The 15,933-nt window shown below is 39.2% G+C and overlaps 1 protein-coding gene across 6 annotated transcripts in view; it reads right to left on the bottom strand.

Annotated features, from left to right (window-relative positions):
- SOX6 (SRY-box transcription factor 6) overlaps positions 1–15,933 on the bottom strand; it is a 530,518-nt gene that overhangs the window by 441,447 nt on the left and 73,138 nt on the right. For 4 of the 6 annotated variants that reach the window (XM_063117232.1, XM_063117231.1, XM_063117230.1 and 1 more), the window contains exon 2: positions 6,920–6,990. The exons of 1 other annotated variant lie outside the window; for it this stretch is intronic. The gene's annotated coding sequence lies outside the window, so the exon portion shown is untranslated. Of the gene's footprint in view, positions 1–5,137; positions 5,197–6,919; positions 6,991–15,933 lie in introns of those variants that run through there. One more of the 6 variants, XM_063117235.1, reaches the window with a different exon arrangement.

The following is a 15,933-nucleotide window of genomic DNA, read 5'->3' as shown; positions in this document are numbered from 1 at the left end:
TACAGCACCATGTACATTGATGGTGCTATATAAATAAATAATAATAATAATAATAATAAGGATAAATCATACCTGATGCCTTCAGCATGACCACACACACACACAAATCAAACTGGAAAAGAAATTGCAGGGAGGGAACCGTAGATAGATTCTTATTGTACAGAAACACAAAAGGAACACGGAACAGGATAATAAAAGGGGTGGAGCATTTTCCTCAACAGTTAGGAAGAAAATAAATTATCTGTAAATATTAATGTTTTCGTGAATTCTTTAAGCTTCAGTAGCAAAAGCTAATAGTACATCTGAACTGACAGGTTTTTGCACAATATTCCACTATATATACTAGTGAAATGTGTGATTTAATAGATTTTTTTACTCCACCTATCAAATAAAATTAGCCAAAATGGTTCTCACACAATAAAATTCAACTAAAATACGTACACTAATACACAATAGTGCAATATAGTACACACAACATGTAAAAACAGAATGTCAAAGCAGAACAAACCTAATCAGTTCCAGGCTAGAAGTTCTTAGAATGTCTAATTTCACCTGGTGCCAAAAGATAATAATATAGACACTAAATGGGCCTCCTTGGGGTTCCTTAGACAGGGCACCACCACTGAGAATGTTCTCTGCCCAGTCACTACTGCATGTTCCTATTTGCTCTTCTTCATACTTTACTTTTTTCTTATGCTACCTGATTCCTTTCAAAAGAACAGGGAAAAAGAGTAATAGAGCACCGTGGGTCTTGCATTACCCTTTATTCAGGGACAACTTTTGTATTCGTTGTAATTCTCTGTTCTCTTCCCCTTACCTGCCCCTTCCTACCTTCTTCTGACCTTCAGGTCAGTGGTGCACTTAACTAGTTTTAGACTCTGAACTTATGGTCTTACAGCAGAGCTCCTCTTTAGATGGTCACAAGTATTGCTTCACTTACTTCAAACTGTGGTGAGACAGCCCTGATGAGTTCAGGGGCCCTCCTGCTCATTCTGTTGAATGTGGACCTGGATGTCGGCCCCAAAGGCCAACCCCAACTGCACCACTGATTCAGATAGGTCACTTTGAATTTTTTTTTATCAGTTTTGCACTGGGGACAAACAAAGTGCAACCCCAAAATTAAGACACATCACAGCGATTCACAAACAGAAAAGGTCATATCTCTGTGTCGTGAGACACTCAGAACAAGATATGATGATGTGGATGCAAAGGAAAAGAAAATTTAGAAACAAAGTTTAACAAACAGGAATAGTCTGGACACATCGTAATAAGCAGTGAAATAACAGTTCTCAAGCCCTTGCTGTTAGACAGCATCATAAACTAGAAGATACTAAATGGGGAAACTACACAAACCATTCTTTATACTTGTCACTGTGCAATTTGATGGGATGACTGATGAAATCCAGTGCTGACAACTAATAGTAGAAAGATGAAGAAAGAAAAGTAAATATGAACCAGAAAACATTAGTGAAAACCATGATGTATCTGATCAAATAGGCTACTGAAGATGATAGCCTTTGAAATTCAACCTCGAATCTCCTGACTTTTTTTTTTTTTTAATTGCAATAGAAAAGTCTATTCCTTCCGCACGGTGAGCAGCAGAGTGACTTCTCATATGGCTCATTATTACTGTGTCTTCCTCCATCACACTGTCACTACCGCTTTGTCTGACACACCACCCTGTGCCAGGTAGGTTGCAATTTGACAGGTCATTCACTTTAAGCTGAGGCCCTTAAAGCTGCCAGCTTATTCCCCCAGAATGTCCTCAGCAGATGTAGGCGTAGAGAGATCTGAGCAAGAGCAGGTTGCTAGATGTACTAATATGAGGCATGGGATTGCCACAGTTTGAAGTGAACACCCTGTCATCTTGCAAAGTGCCAGGCACAGACATAGCAAACCAGGAACTGAAGCATCATGGTGGGAGACAGGAGGGCCCCACTGGTCCCCCATGAGAAGCCACTAGCAACCTGATGTGTGTGTGCCCAAGATGCACAACTGACACCCAAAGCTGCAGTACTGGACAAAGGCTGCATAAAGCCCACAAAGTTCTGTGGAATTGATGTGAACAGTGTGCAGGACTTCAGCCTAATAGCAACAGTTCTAGAATTTGCCATTATTGTTTTTTTGTTTTCACATCTTACTACCATACATATTTCATTAAAAGTTGGATTTTGTTTCCAATCAATTTGAGACATACAGATGTTTTTATAGTACTACTATCTTTATCAAACACTGTGCTAAGTGGGTAAAAGCTCTCTTTTACCTGCCATAAACTTATATCACCAGGCCTCTAAACAGCACAGTTATTTATTGTAGATCTCATCCATCCACTGGGCCGTTAACCTTTTACCGCACCATCTACTATGATGAATGAATGGCTAGTGCTAAGTGATTTTGTTTTTATATCAGTAAATGAATCAATCCACACTTGCGATATTGGGAAGGGTTCATGTGTGTGTGCATTTACTTATACTTACACACACAGTTACATATACACTCCAGAGAGGGAAAAGAAAACTAGATCAGCCTTCCCCAACTTGGTGCCCTCCAGATGTTTTGGACTTCAATACCTATAAGGTTCAGCCAGCATGGTCAATAGACAGGCTTGCTGTTGTAGCCCAAAATATCTGGAGGGCACCAGGTTGGGGAAAGCTGAACTGGACTCATCTACCTTCCTCACCCAGTTAGCAAATTTGACTCAATAAGATTCCAATTCAAGAGCCACCGTCATAAAGCAGATTCTAATTATTAATTTCTCACAGGAACCTCAAATACTTTCCTGGTAAAGTCAGTAAAGTGCAGGATAAACAGATGCTCCCTTAAAAAGGTGAGAGGAGGATATTTAATTCTTGAGTCTTGCCTTCTCTGGTGGAAGACAAGTTTTCCCCAACCCAGTACCCTCAAACGTTTTGGACTTAAACTCCTCTCAGCCCCAGTTGACGTGGCCAGGAAAGCTGAGTTGAAGTCCAAAACATCTGGAGGGCACCAGGTTGGGGAAGCCTGTGTTAAACAATCCTCTTCTATAAAAGTTTGGTTTCCAAGGTGTAAAAAACACATCACTACTTTGAGCTCCCTGTGCTCATATGCCCTTCTTTTTTTAAACCATTTAAAAAAAAAAAAAAAACCAAAGCTGGGTGCATATAAAAACAGCCTAAAACATTATACAAGCACAAACAAACAAACATATCCAAAGAATTAAACTTCTTTCATGCTGAGTCATCAGTCATTTACTACAAGTGATCCATTCACCTTTACTCTTTCTGATTGATGTTTGTTCTTTTTCCCCTCTACTGATAAAAGTGCCAAACAAGCCAACAAAAATAACCAGGGGTAAGGAACACACACAGTTAAAGACAGCCTGGAAGACTAGAAAACCTGAGAAACCTGTGTTTAGAAAGGAGTAGGCTAAGCAGAGATTCAGGGAAGTATTGCAAAAAAGATCGTTTGTAAGAACTCAGAGCTGAAAACATGGTTCGCTGCTCCTTTGTCCTTGCATTCACAACCATCCTAAGAGAGAGGTTAAGCTGAGAGGTAGTGACTAGCTCAAGATCATTCCTATAGCTGAGTAGGGATTTCAACCCAGAGCTAGAGCCAACATTATACCATCTGTCTCAAAAGCAACGAAAAAGAGTAAACATTACTTTGTAAAGTGACAAACACTAGGGTAATACCTTTACTGGAAACAGGGATGTGCAGATTTTTAGGTGTCTTTTACTCCAATCCCCTCATTGACAGAATCGGATTTTTTTAGGGATGGAGAAGAATTTTCACCCACTAGCACAAGTGCACATTAGTGCGATTTGCACAAGTCTTCCATGCAAAGTTAAAAAAAAAACGTCCACAAAACCCCGAATCCATGCAGTTTGGCAAAAGCCGGTCCGCTGTGCAGTCTGCAGGTCAGATTCATAGAAATCCGAAATCATTTGAATGCACTGCAGATTCCTCCAACATCCCTAATTAGAAACATCTAAAATGACAAAGTAGTGAGCAACCTTTGGGGATCTCCAAAGCTTGTTCACTGGCCAGTAAGGGAGAACCATCTAGCTAAGGGTCCTTGGGATTTTAATACTTGCAACAGATATTAAACCTGCAGCAGCACCTATGATTGCTGTAGCACTGACATTGTGGGTATTTCCTACCACATCCTCTCTCAAGAATCAAGATCCTTATACAGGGTCCTTTAAGATGCTGCACAATCATGCTGGAAATTAGAATATCAGCTCTGAAACCGGAGGAAGATTCTGGAGACAATAAAACCTTGTGCACAGCTTAAGTTATTATTCAATATTTTGATCACTACTAGGGTATAATAAGGAGCCACAGTTATGCACCAAGGCTCCATGGCATCATCCAGAAATCATCCCTGTCCTAAGGCCTTCCCATCAAGCCAATGCAAGACAAATGGTGGACAAAGGGCAGAGAAGAAAGTACAAGGACAAACATAGTGTGACAGCATAAGGGTTGCATTAATGTTCATAGTTATTCAATACTTTGGAATTGGGGGAAATCTTTTGTAAACAATGAGAAAAAATAATTCAGAATACCTTAGAGAACAATATAAAGAAGCTTTTCATATGTTGTATTATAGTTTAGTGTGAAAAGTCTTTCAAGTTTGTCAGTATAAATAATATTTCACATTGGCCCAGTTTGCACATCACAGCAGGAACATACACTGCCTGCAACCCATTTTCGTTACCTGTAAGCAACCTCTGATCAGCTGGATCAGAGGTTGTGAGCATGACATGCAACCCAGACCAATGGGTTGTTTAAACAACCCAGTACTTAATCCATGGGTGGTTGTTGGGTTACCCATAAATAAGAAAAATAAAACATTGCATTGAAATAAACAATAGTAAGGATATTAAAATTCGATCCAGGTTACCTGCTTCTGAAATACCATTAATACCATTAAATCTCTAATATGACAAATGAAATATTGTAAATACAAGATATTAAAAATCTATTCTGATTCACAGATATCTAACTGATATACATGCCTGTGTCTGTGTAAAGACACAAGGTCCATATCATAAGAACAGATGACTTCATACAAGGTATTTCACAGTGACAGATTTTGGAAAGCATACATTTGCATGTCACCGTTAGTCTGTACAATTAGAAGGGTTACAGTTCTTACACGGCCCATTGGCTCAGCTGCTCTAACATGAGTAGTAATGGGATCTCTTGAGCCAGAATACAGACTACTTAAAAGGGGATTTTGTAAATCTTAGAATTTGAATTTAAAGCTCTATGAGCAACTATTGTTAAATAAAACAAACATCACCATGTTGCATGCCATTTGTTTTGAAATGACATTTTGTTGGTTCAGACAATGTCATTTCTTTGATTTCATTGGAAAACTCCAACAATGGTGCCATTTATGTGCATACCATTTATAATACATTAGGCCAGACATGAAGGCTGGCTCACATGTGCAATGTTTATCCCTTAACAACTGCAGCATCTCATAAAGACTCACAAGTGTGAATGATGCAGCACATTTTAAAACACAAGATAGAACTTCCATATTGCCTCACATTACTTAAGACACAATGCTTGCCAGTGTGTAAACCAGCCCAGAGTCCATTTTAGAGTGTAGATTTTATCTATACCTCAAGGGAATTTAAACTTTGACATATAAAGGCTTCCTAAACAATACAATAAAGCTTTTATACAATAGAGCAAGAATAGTCTGCTGAACTGTAAGATTTGCTTCGATCACAACTCTAACAATATGCCTTGGGCTATCCTAAATACACTTACTAGGGAGCTTACTAGGGACTTACTTCTCAGTAGGCATGTATAGAATTGCACAGTTAACCTTGTGTTGCGAGTACCACTTTAAAGAATTCAAAGGTAGATGTATTTTATCTTGGATGCAATCCTAATAAAATTAAGTCGATGAGATTTTTATGTTGACTTTACAAAATCAATAACAGTCTTATTCCATATAATGCTTCGTTATTCAATGTATAAACCACAAAGCTTGCCCACTGCTATCTGAATGCTGTTTGCTTGGTCACCTATGTCTTCTCATCCCATTTGACCAAAACCAGAAAGAAACTCTTATGTGAAAAAGTGCAGTGTTGACATTCCGTAGATCAACATTTCTTCCTCAGCCAACTTGTCTTTTGGAGGTAGCAGTTCTTAAGATTCCTCTCTCCTATTCCAGATTAATCAAATATGAGTAAATACATACATATACTAGTCTCACAATGGAGATCATAGTCAATGCACTTTCTTTAAGGCTATTAAGTTATGTATTACATTCTTTAGATATTGTTGTGCTTGCCATAAAAGTTTTGACAATTTTCCCCATTGCACACACTATAAATATATTATGGAATAGGAGTTTTTACTATTGTATATAAATCCTTTTTACTTATTTTGAATGCATTAAGCCAGAATGGCATAACCATGGTTTTAAAATGGAATTTGAATTCAGTGTCAAATTATAACCATACTCTGCATTGTGATCTTAAGCATGTTTACTCGGACCTAAGCCAGGAATGGAACAGCCTGCAAAACAAGTGCTCTACTAATGAGTTATATACACCTCCCCTCTGCATGTAGAGTCTGAAGAGGAATGAATTGTTGAATTTCTCCACGTGTAGCATGGGAAGACCTCTCTTGAAGTGAATTCTCTGGTTGCAATGTAGTGTGTGGCTGGGTACCAAGGTGACATGTGGGGCAAGAGGCCTTGAATGGATCTGCTCCATGCATGGAGCAAACATGATTGCATCCACAATTATATGCTATCAGTTTTAACCATGATTTTATATTATATACATAACCTTGGGCACTTGAAGTACAAAATCAATGTATAACATTTTAAAGATGAACACACACACACACACACACACACACATATATGCTTCTTAGCAGGTGCAAATAAATATTAAAACATAGCAATACTTACAAAAACACAAGAAAACCAACCCCAGGACCCAGAAATCACTGGTAAGTTTCTTTTGAATTCATGAAACTGACCTGGAAAAAAACACACACACACACAAGAGGAAGAATATTTAAAGCAAATGAAATATTCACAAAATCAGCCTGCTAAATATGCCCACAAAAGTTACTGGCTTGCAAAAAATAATCACCAGCCTGCTAGGAGCTGGCAAAGAAGGGGCGAAGAGCTGAATTTCTATGCTACATGGGGAGGAAGGGCCTTCCCTGGACTAGCAAGCCACTTTTTTCTATCCTGGGTGCAGAGGATGGACAGAGTGCTCCATCCATCCTCTACCAGCTCACTCACTTGCCTTCATGCAATTCCTGGTCGCCTATCACTACTAACCTAGTGTTTAAATGTGAGGTTACATAATGGGCATTTTGTTACTTTATAGTTATCTTCAGTTAAGAGGGATTTTGAATCATAAACCAAGTTACAAGTTTCAGCTATTTAACACATATAATTTACATATAAGTTCTTTCTAGGAAGTCAATTCCAAAAGAAATACATATTTCATAGCTATCCGTTTTACAGTGTAACCCTGTCCACTCTACAGAATGTCAGAAATACAAGCATGGGACAATACTGCAAGATATTAGTATAATTCAAAGTGCTGTAAGACTTTTTTTAAAAAATGCTATTTGTTATGCAGGTCAACAGCTGTGAATAGAAAATATTTAGATGTGCTTATTCAACAAATAACACAAAATCAATACAATGACCCCAAAATTATGTTTTCCTTTTATATTGGTTAAAATTCTATTTAAGAGTGTCAGTGGGAACAAATCCAACTTCTTTGGTCTAACTAACTTATAGATTGGACTGAAAGTTGAAAGTTAGTCTAGTACAATGTAGTCACAGTATTAAGCATTATTCAATTTTTTAAAAAATATCTTCCTTCCTAAATGCCCCTCAGTACTGCCTAGAAAGGTAACAGATGCAACTCCAAGCCACAGACTGGCCTTATAACATTCTTTTGCTCGCACAATGAGTCACTTTATGCCTCTAAATATCCCTGGTTTCCTCTCTCCAGAACCCCCGTGTGTTAGAAGGTAGTTCGGCAGGAGTTTATTTTTATTGTTTGGTTTGTATGCAGCTGTTTTAGTTCTTGAGCAAACAAAAGGGACTTTGTTGCAAGGCCCTTGTTTTCTTTTCAGAACATGGGCATGGATACCAGTAACACTACCCTGAAAATAGAAATGAATACAAAGCACCAGCTTGGATTGAAAACCTGTACCACTCCCACTGGATTGTTCACAATTGATGGTTTTGAAAGATGGAGCTGCAAATAAAAATGCATTTGATTCGAGTTTGGTAAACCTCGGAACTGCAACCATGAGGGGGTTTTGTGCAAAGGCTTTCCAAATTTCAAAATTATATTATTTCTAAGACTCTTTGGGGAGATTACAACCTACCCCACACCTATCAATACAATTTATTTTAGTACACGGTAGGGGAGATGAAGTGTGACAATATACATTCTGCAAATATTTTATTGCACTTTTGCATAATACTGTTTTATCAGTGCTATATTATGGATACATTGAAAGTTTCCAAGTTTAGCAGGATAGTGGGATATAAATGCTTGTTGAAACAGTTAGCAAGGCAGCCTATGACAGAGTATTTAGATGATCTGCCATATCACATCTTTGAGTTTACTTTCCCTAAGGATCTACTACATACATCATCTACACACGGACATTCTGTGCTCGAGAGAAATACATCGTTGACGATGCAAAATGGAACAGAGAACCTGAGGTTTTTATGTAGGTGATTCTTTCATCAGCATCAGTAGCTAGTAAATGCTTCCTTAAACGAGCAATGACGGCTGATGGCTCAGGACCAGACAAATCTCACTGTTTGGTTCCAAGCTGGAGAAAAAAACAACATCTGATCATGAGTGATGGAGAGAATTCTTGCAGCTTGCTGGCAAGAAGCAATGTGGAGGGAAGGGAGTGGTGCTCCAATTAATTCTGTATGGATTGTGGGGGTGGGGGGTGATACTACACTAAACCTTTGAAGCTGTTTTTGTCTGGGTGCTTGCTTACACACACACACTGCAAAAACAATTACAAAAATGCCATAAGTTTCCATATTTTCTTCTCACTTGAACTAACCCCTGTGAGAGGCAGGCAGCACCTAAAATTCCTACCACTTAGAGCAACTGGATGATATGTCTACACTATCAAGCATTCTTTGCCACCGCATACCACTGAGCAATACTGAATGTTCAAAACTGCCGAAATTCAAAAAAATAACACGCTAATTTTAATGCAGGTTAATGCAGGGTGCAGTGCCAAACCATATAATGCTAATATTATTAGCATTATATGAACGAGCAGCAGTGAGCCAGTCTCTCCTCCTGCTCCTCATCTCACACACAAACATGACAAATATAGTTTGAGAAAACCTAGCCTAGATCGCCTCTGGTACTGGTTTGCAGGCAAACTGTGATCTGAACAAATTACAGGTGTATTTGCAATGCAACAGCAAACTATGGTTTGCCCATAAACCTGAAGTCCTTTAGGAAACTGCAGCATGTGAGCCTGAGAGTTAAGGCACAGTTTGGCATTGCATCTGAATGCAGCTGCTTCAGTACTGCCAACCATTTCAATCAACCCTAAATCCAAGCATATCAAATCTGTTACAACTAGGATTAGCACTGTTTTTTCCTCCTGGGTTTAACCTGTCTTGGGTTTAATAGCAGCACAAATTCAACAAATGCGACTTTTTTCAGAATGAAACTAAGTAATGGGTTACCTGCTTAACTTCTGGGCTGCTGTTGAAGGCATGGGAGTAGGTCCAGAAAAAAATAAGCTATAACCCAATATAGAATCAACAAATTTTATTTGCTGTTATCAATGCAGTGCTATTATATGTCTGCATTGAGCTCTGAATCTCATTATCAGATGATTTATGCCATTACTGTGCTTTGGAGACACCAATTAAACAAGGACAGCAGTTCGTAAGGTCACAGCTAATTAATCCGAAAAAGTATAAATACACTTTAATGCACACCACCTCATGTAGAGAATTTAGGAACAAAGCATCAACACTTTATAATGGGTTACACAATTAGGCATGAAGGTTAAATACACACACACACGCACACACACACACACACACAAACAGTCTCTATGCTCTGCTCAAATATATATTTTATTATATCTAATATTTTTAAGAAAGGGAGAAGTACAGGCCAGCGAAAGAACAGCGCTGGAAAGATTTGCATCTGAAAGCGTTAATGCTTAGGGCAAAAATGCAAGTAAGTGAGAAGACAGAAAAGGGCTAACCATGTCCAGTGATCCTGAGCAAATGAGGGCCTCCTGTTGTTCAGATAACACCTCAGAAGTGGGAATCAGCTGCAGGCTTCACCATTAGAAAGGCAGTTGGGCAGATGGGGTTGGAAACTAAACATACAGCTCAGTCTATTCAAGATAGTTTCATCTGAGCAAGGTCATTACATTAGAGGACCACTTCTTCAGCAACTGTTTCCTAAACATCTTTGCCCCCCCCCCCTTCCTCCAAAATACACCTTTGGTCCCTCTGTCCTAATAATACCTCAATTTTTCTTCTTTCTTTCCCTCTCTCGCACACATCCCCATCTTGCTCTCATAATGTAGACTGTAAGATGTCTGTGGAGTTTTCCATTGCGTGAGAGCAAGTCATATTACATACAGAAATAACCTGAAAAATCCATAGGATAAACGGACTAGTTTAAATCTTAATACACTGTTTAAAAAACAAACAAACAAAGAGCAGTTGCCACACACCTGTTTGAGCACAGCCAGCTGAATTTGAAAAAATCTGAACCATTTGATTAGTCTCCAGTGAAGGTGGAGGGAACTTCTTTTTCTATATGCCCTTGGCATAAACTACACAAATGGTTGCAACTGAAAATAACTAAAGCAAACAGCCTCTAAGGAATGCAGGGCCTCAGTCCCGGTATACTTCAAAATTTCTCCACATTGTAACAATATGAAAGGAGCACTGGATTCAGCCTGAGTGGGTTGTGCTTCCTGGGAGGAACCAGGAAGTGTTTGAGGGCAACACCCACTGCTTCTGGCCTGAGGAGAGAGAGGCCACAGCCTGAGAGATCTCAGTGAAAAGCTTTTATTTAAATACAACTTAGGTTTGTTTGGAAGGAAATCACATTGTTTATCCGGGGCTGTTGTGCTTCCTGGTTCTTTGGCAGGATTGATATGGGCTGCATTGCATGGCAGGAGAGGGGTGACATGGGGGAAGATCCTGCTGTTTCCCAGGGCTCCTTTAAACAACAGAAATGTTTTGATGGAGTGCCTCCCTCCCTCCCTGGCATGTGTGCAAAGGAGCAGGAGTGGAGGGTCATGTTTTTATAAGGATACTCTTTTTATGCTTTTTATGTTTTTAAACTTTGTATATTTGTTTTTAATGTTTCCTATTTTTAACTTTTGTAAACCACCCAGAGAGCTTCGTCTATGGGGCGGTATATAAATGCAATAAATAAATAAATGTGTTGTAAGTCTGCAATCCTCAGCACATTTACTTGGGAATAAGCCCCGTTGAAAACAATGGGACTTACTTCTGAGTAGACACATGGGGGGGGACTACTACCACAAACAGAAAGAAGAAAATAAAAAGAGTCACAAGCACAACTCTAAACTAGCACAATGAAGGATCTTTACTTGAGAGTAAGCCAGATCTGCCTCCCTTTCTTTCAGGGAGGCATTTTACCCTCTTCTCCCTCTGATAGCGGGGAAAGTCCTTCCTCAGCAAGTTTATAGCACAATGTCAGCTTTACACACTGCCGATTTCACACCATTAAGGGTTTATTCCGGTTTATCTCTTGATTTTTTAAAAAATGGAGTAAGTGGGTGGAACCACGGGAAGATGTCCTGTTTGTTTTTGTTTACAGCATCATATAATCCATCCAGAAACTTCTGTGATTGACCAGTCATGAGTGTGCTATAAATAGCTTGCCTAGAGAAGCACACATATTTTTATTTTATTTATTTATTTATTACATTTTTATACCACCCAATAGCCGAAGCTCTCTGGGCGGTTCACAAAAAAGCATGGCTCCAGTGCCACAATTGCATGTGAGGGAGAAATCCTTGTTTTCTCACACAAAGCTTGCATCTCACTGAGCAGATACAAAACAATTAGCGTGAGTAGAAGTCCTGGATACACTTCCAGATAATTTCCTCCACCTTGTCTCTTTCAAGACCACAGCCTCTCCCACTTACCCTGTCCACCCTTTCATTTTCTTAGTTATACTGCATTTGTGCTACTCTGTTTATAAACCCATTTACCAGTTTTGTCTACTACATGATCCCATCTAAAGATTTTCTCTCCTCTTTTTGAACACGCTTACTTGATCAAAGGCTTCAGGATGTGCACTTGTACAAAGACAGTCTTCATCGAGAAAAACAAAATTAAAAACTGTCCACAATTCTGGGAACAAAGCATATAGGTACCGAGAATACATGAAGTCATACAATTCTATCCTTGCATCCTAAAATTGAGATGCACTTCTATGCCTGAACCATTTGTCAAAATGCTAACCATATGATTTATCAAAGGACCTCACCTATGGATATGAGGACATTTTTTGTAACAAGTGGTTCTCAAAAACGGAAATTAGGAGTTACACCAAGTGCTCCCCACAACACCATGCCAGACAACAACCTCTGCCAATTGTTACTAGCAGTTTTGTTCTCTAAATATTTTATTATGCCGCTCACTGGAGAACATAATATGGACCATTATCGACTTGCTTTTACTGTGTTATTTGCATTACACGGCTGCTGTAAAACTACAGCAGCTGCTTGTGGTCTCAGTTTAAATTCACAAACCATTTTCAAAGCATGCGTTATGTACACACCCTATTAAGCAAATCCTACCTCTGCTCAACTGCCAAGGTTTCACTGCAGACAAAGCTCATATCCAGAGTTTGGTTTCAATGCACTGGCTCAGAGCTGGGACAAGCCAAGAGATGCCTATGAGCATGTACAGACTGCCCTTTCCTCTCAATTGAAAAATTAGCATCATCTAAAATATAGTTAATGGCTTATAAGTCAGAAAGGTTTACTTCTATTATTATTATTATTATTATTATTATTATTATTATTATTAATTTATTTATTTATATAGCACCATCAATGTACATGGTGCTGTACAGAGTAAAACAGAGGGGAAGAGAATGCAAACAGGCACTGGGTAGGGTAAAACTAACAGTATAGAGTCCAAACAACATCAGGTTTTAAAAGCTTTAGGAAAAAGAAAAGTTTTTAGCTGAGCTTTAAAAGCTGCGGTTGAACTTGTAGTTCTCAAATGTTCTGGAAGAGCGTTCCAGGCGTAAGGGGCAGCAGAAGAAAATGGACGAAGCCGAGCAAGGGAAGTAGAGATCCTTGGGCAGGTGAGAAACATGGCATCAGAGGAACGAAGAGCACAAGCGGGGCAATAGTGTGAGATGAGAGAGGAGAGATAGGAAGGAGCTAGACCGTGAAAAGCTTTGAAGGTCAACAGAAGAAGTTTATATTGGATTCTGAAGTGAATTGGAAGCCAATGAAGAGATTTCAGAAGTGGAGTAATATGATCAGAGCGGCGAGCCAAGAAGATGATCTTAGCGGCAGAGTGGTGGACCGAGACCAACGGACTGATGTGAGAAGAAGGTTGCAGTAGTCCAACCAAGAAATAACCAGTGCATGAACAAGCGTCTTGGCAGAAGAGACAGACAGAAATGATCGAATCCTGGCAATATTATACTTCTAGGAAGGCTTGAACCTCTATTAATTCTCTTTTAAAAAATATATTAAAAAGTACTATTGCCCTGCTTCTAAAATACCTAGGTCTGCCACCTCATATACAAACCTTTTGATGCACCGTTGCTTTGTAAACAACAGTGTCGCCTTAATATTTGTTTTGGTCCTTTCTTTATTGAAACACAAGCCAACTGTTTCCCAACATTTTATCATGAGAACTGTACAGCACAATTAGAACTTCCTTGAAAACTCACTGGTTGGTTCCTTCCATCCCCTACACTGAACTGAAATCTTTCTAGCTGCATTGTTAGAAAAATGCAATGCTAGCAATGTGGCTACACATCCACAAGACACCTAAAGACAATAACTGAGTTGGCAAAATGTTATTAAAACATGCCATACTCCCATGAACTTTTGAAAATAAATGTTTAACTTCAAGCATGCCCAATTTAGCAACAGGGCACAGAAGATTTCAATGGTGACAGCAGTTATGCAGATCTATTAAAAATCATCCTAATCCAGAAAGGATTAGCAATACATGGAAAGAAATTTCAAGGACAATTGCAGTTTTGCATCCAATCTTATGCATGCTGCTGTCAGGGAAAAGAAACAGCATCTAACACCCAAGATTGTTCACAGGGAACTGCAAGGCCCTACACAAAACTACACTACTGAACCCTACACTACTGAACTGCAAGACCCTACACAAAACCAAACACATTATCTCAGCAGATCCAGCATGCTTCTCTCCCCATGCCCTCACTGTTCCCGTGTTTTACTCTCTCCTTCTGAACATGTAATCACTATTGTCAGAGCTGACAGTGCTTTAGCATAAAGAGATTTCCAAAGCACAAAGAGCACTGGACAAATATCAAAGCTGGCCCAACCAACAGGCAGAGTCAGGCGTACACCTCACACAGATTTTGGGTGTCATGACACAGCAGCAAATTGTTAGTTGTGTAATTTGTTATTGTCAAGGACAGGTGTTTGTGATATTTTCTATCTCATGTGCCAAAATAACTTGGCTGGCTTTGGATACTAGGCACCTTGACTTAGGTGGATGTGAGACATTTGCTGCTGTGCCTCAGGCAGCAAAATTTCTTTGACTGGCCCTGACTAGTATTTAGTTTTGAGCATTTCAACTATATTTACCACTATGGCGTAATAATGATCATATTAAGCTTGTGAAAGGGAAGTACCTTTCTCCCAGTGATTGTCATACCAAGTAGAGATAGACATGGCAGCTTGACACGGAACAGTATTTAAGGATGCACAGTCATGCTTCCTTAGCTAAGGTTCAACAGTGGGGAAAGCATTCTACTATTAAAATAGGATAATTGGAGGGGGTTGGTTATTCTAACATTCATAAAATTGAGATTTTTTCACCAATCTTCCTGAAATTTACATGTGTCAGAAAAAAATGCCCATTTTACACAACATGAAAATTTCAGGAAGATTGGTTAAAGATTGAAGGAGAAAGGGCAGTTAAGAGGGGGGAAAGGGGGGAACCTCGGTCACACAAAAGGGTTTTGAAAAAGTATTGGCAACTATTTGTGCCTGCCTCTGGCCGGGCCAGGATGGCCGCCATGTGTCAATCATTTCCATTTCCGGACTCCCTTTCTACTCTACTAGGTGGAATGGAATTTCTTGTTTAAAAAAATTCAATTTAGTTTTAAAAAATTTTTTTGCTAATGAAAGCCTACGGAAGCTCATAACACAGCACTCAGAATATTGAGGGAGAGGAGGGAATAATTGTCATCTGGAGTAAAAGTAGCAAAAGCAGCAGCTGTGAATTTCTGTGACCTGTGTGTGTTCGTGCAATCCCCTCAGCATGACCAGACCCTACCACAAGGAAGATATGGAATTGGATAGGAGTGAAACTTTACTTCATAAGCAGGCCTGGCTTTCCTTGAAGGAAGAGAGTTTTGCTGTCTGAAGTCTGAGAAGCAAACTCAGCCTGGTTCTTGCCTCCCTTTTGAGAGAAGAAAAGTTCTATTTATTTTTTTTTATTTTGGAGCATGTTTTCCCTTGGCTTTGAAAAAGGTAGCTATACATCCTTTTAATCCCCCCCCCCCATACTGCTCCCTTCCTTTTTTTCCTAACAGTTTGGACCATACTGCTATAAAGTTGAGAGCTTCAAATACTTCATTTAACTAGTTTGTGCTGGTGTAAGTTTTAAGAACAACTTTGAAACATTTCAAAATGCTTCTGGACCTACAACATTGTTTTTGGCCT

This window comes from Elgaria multicarinata, chromosome 2, assembly GCF_023053635.1.
Source record: "Elgaria multicarinata webbii isolate HBS135686 ecotype San Diego chromosome 2, rElgMul1.1.pri, whole genome shotgun sequence".
Lineage (NCBI taxonomy): Eukaryota > Metazoa > Chordata > Lepidosauria > Squamata > Anguidae > Elgaria > Elgaria multicarinata.
Note: the sequence above shows the minus strand (reverse complement) of the source record. Positions and strands in the feature narration are given on the sequence as shown.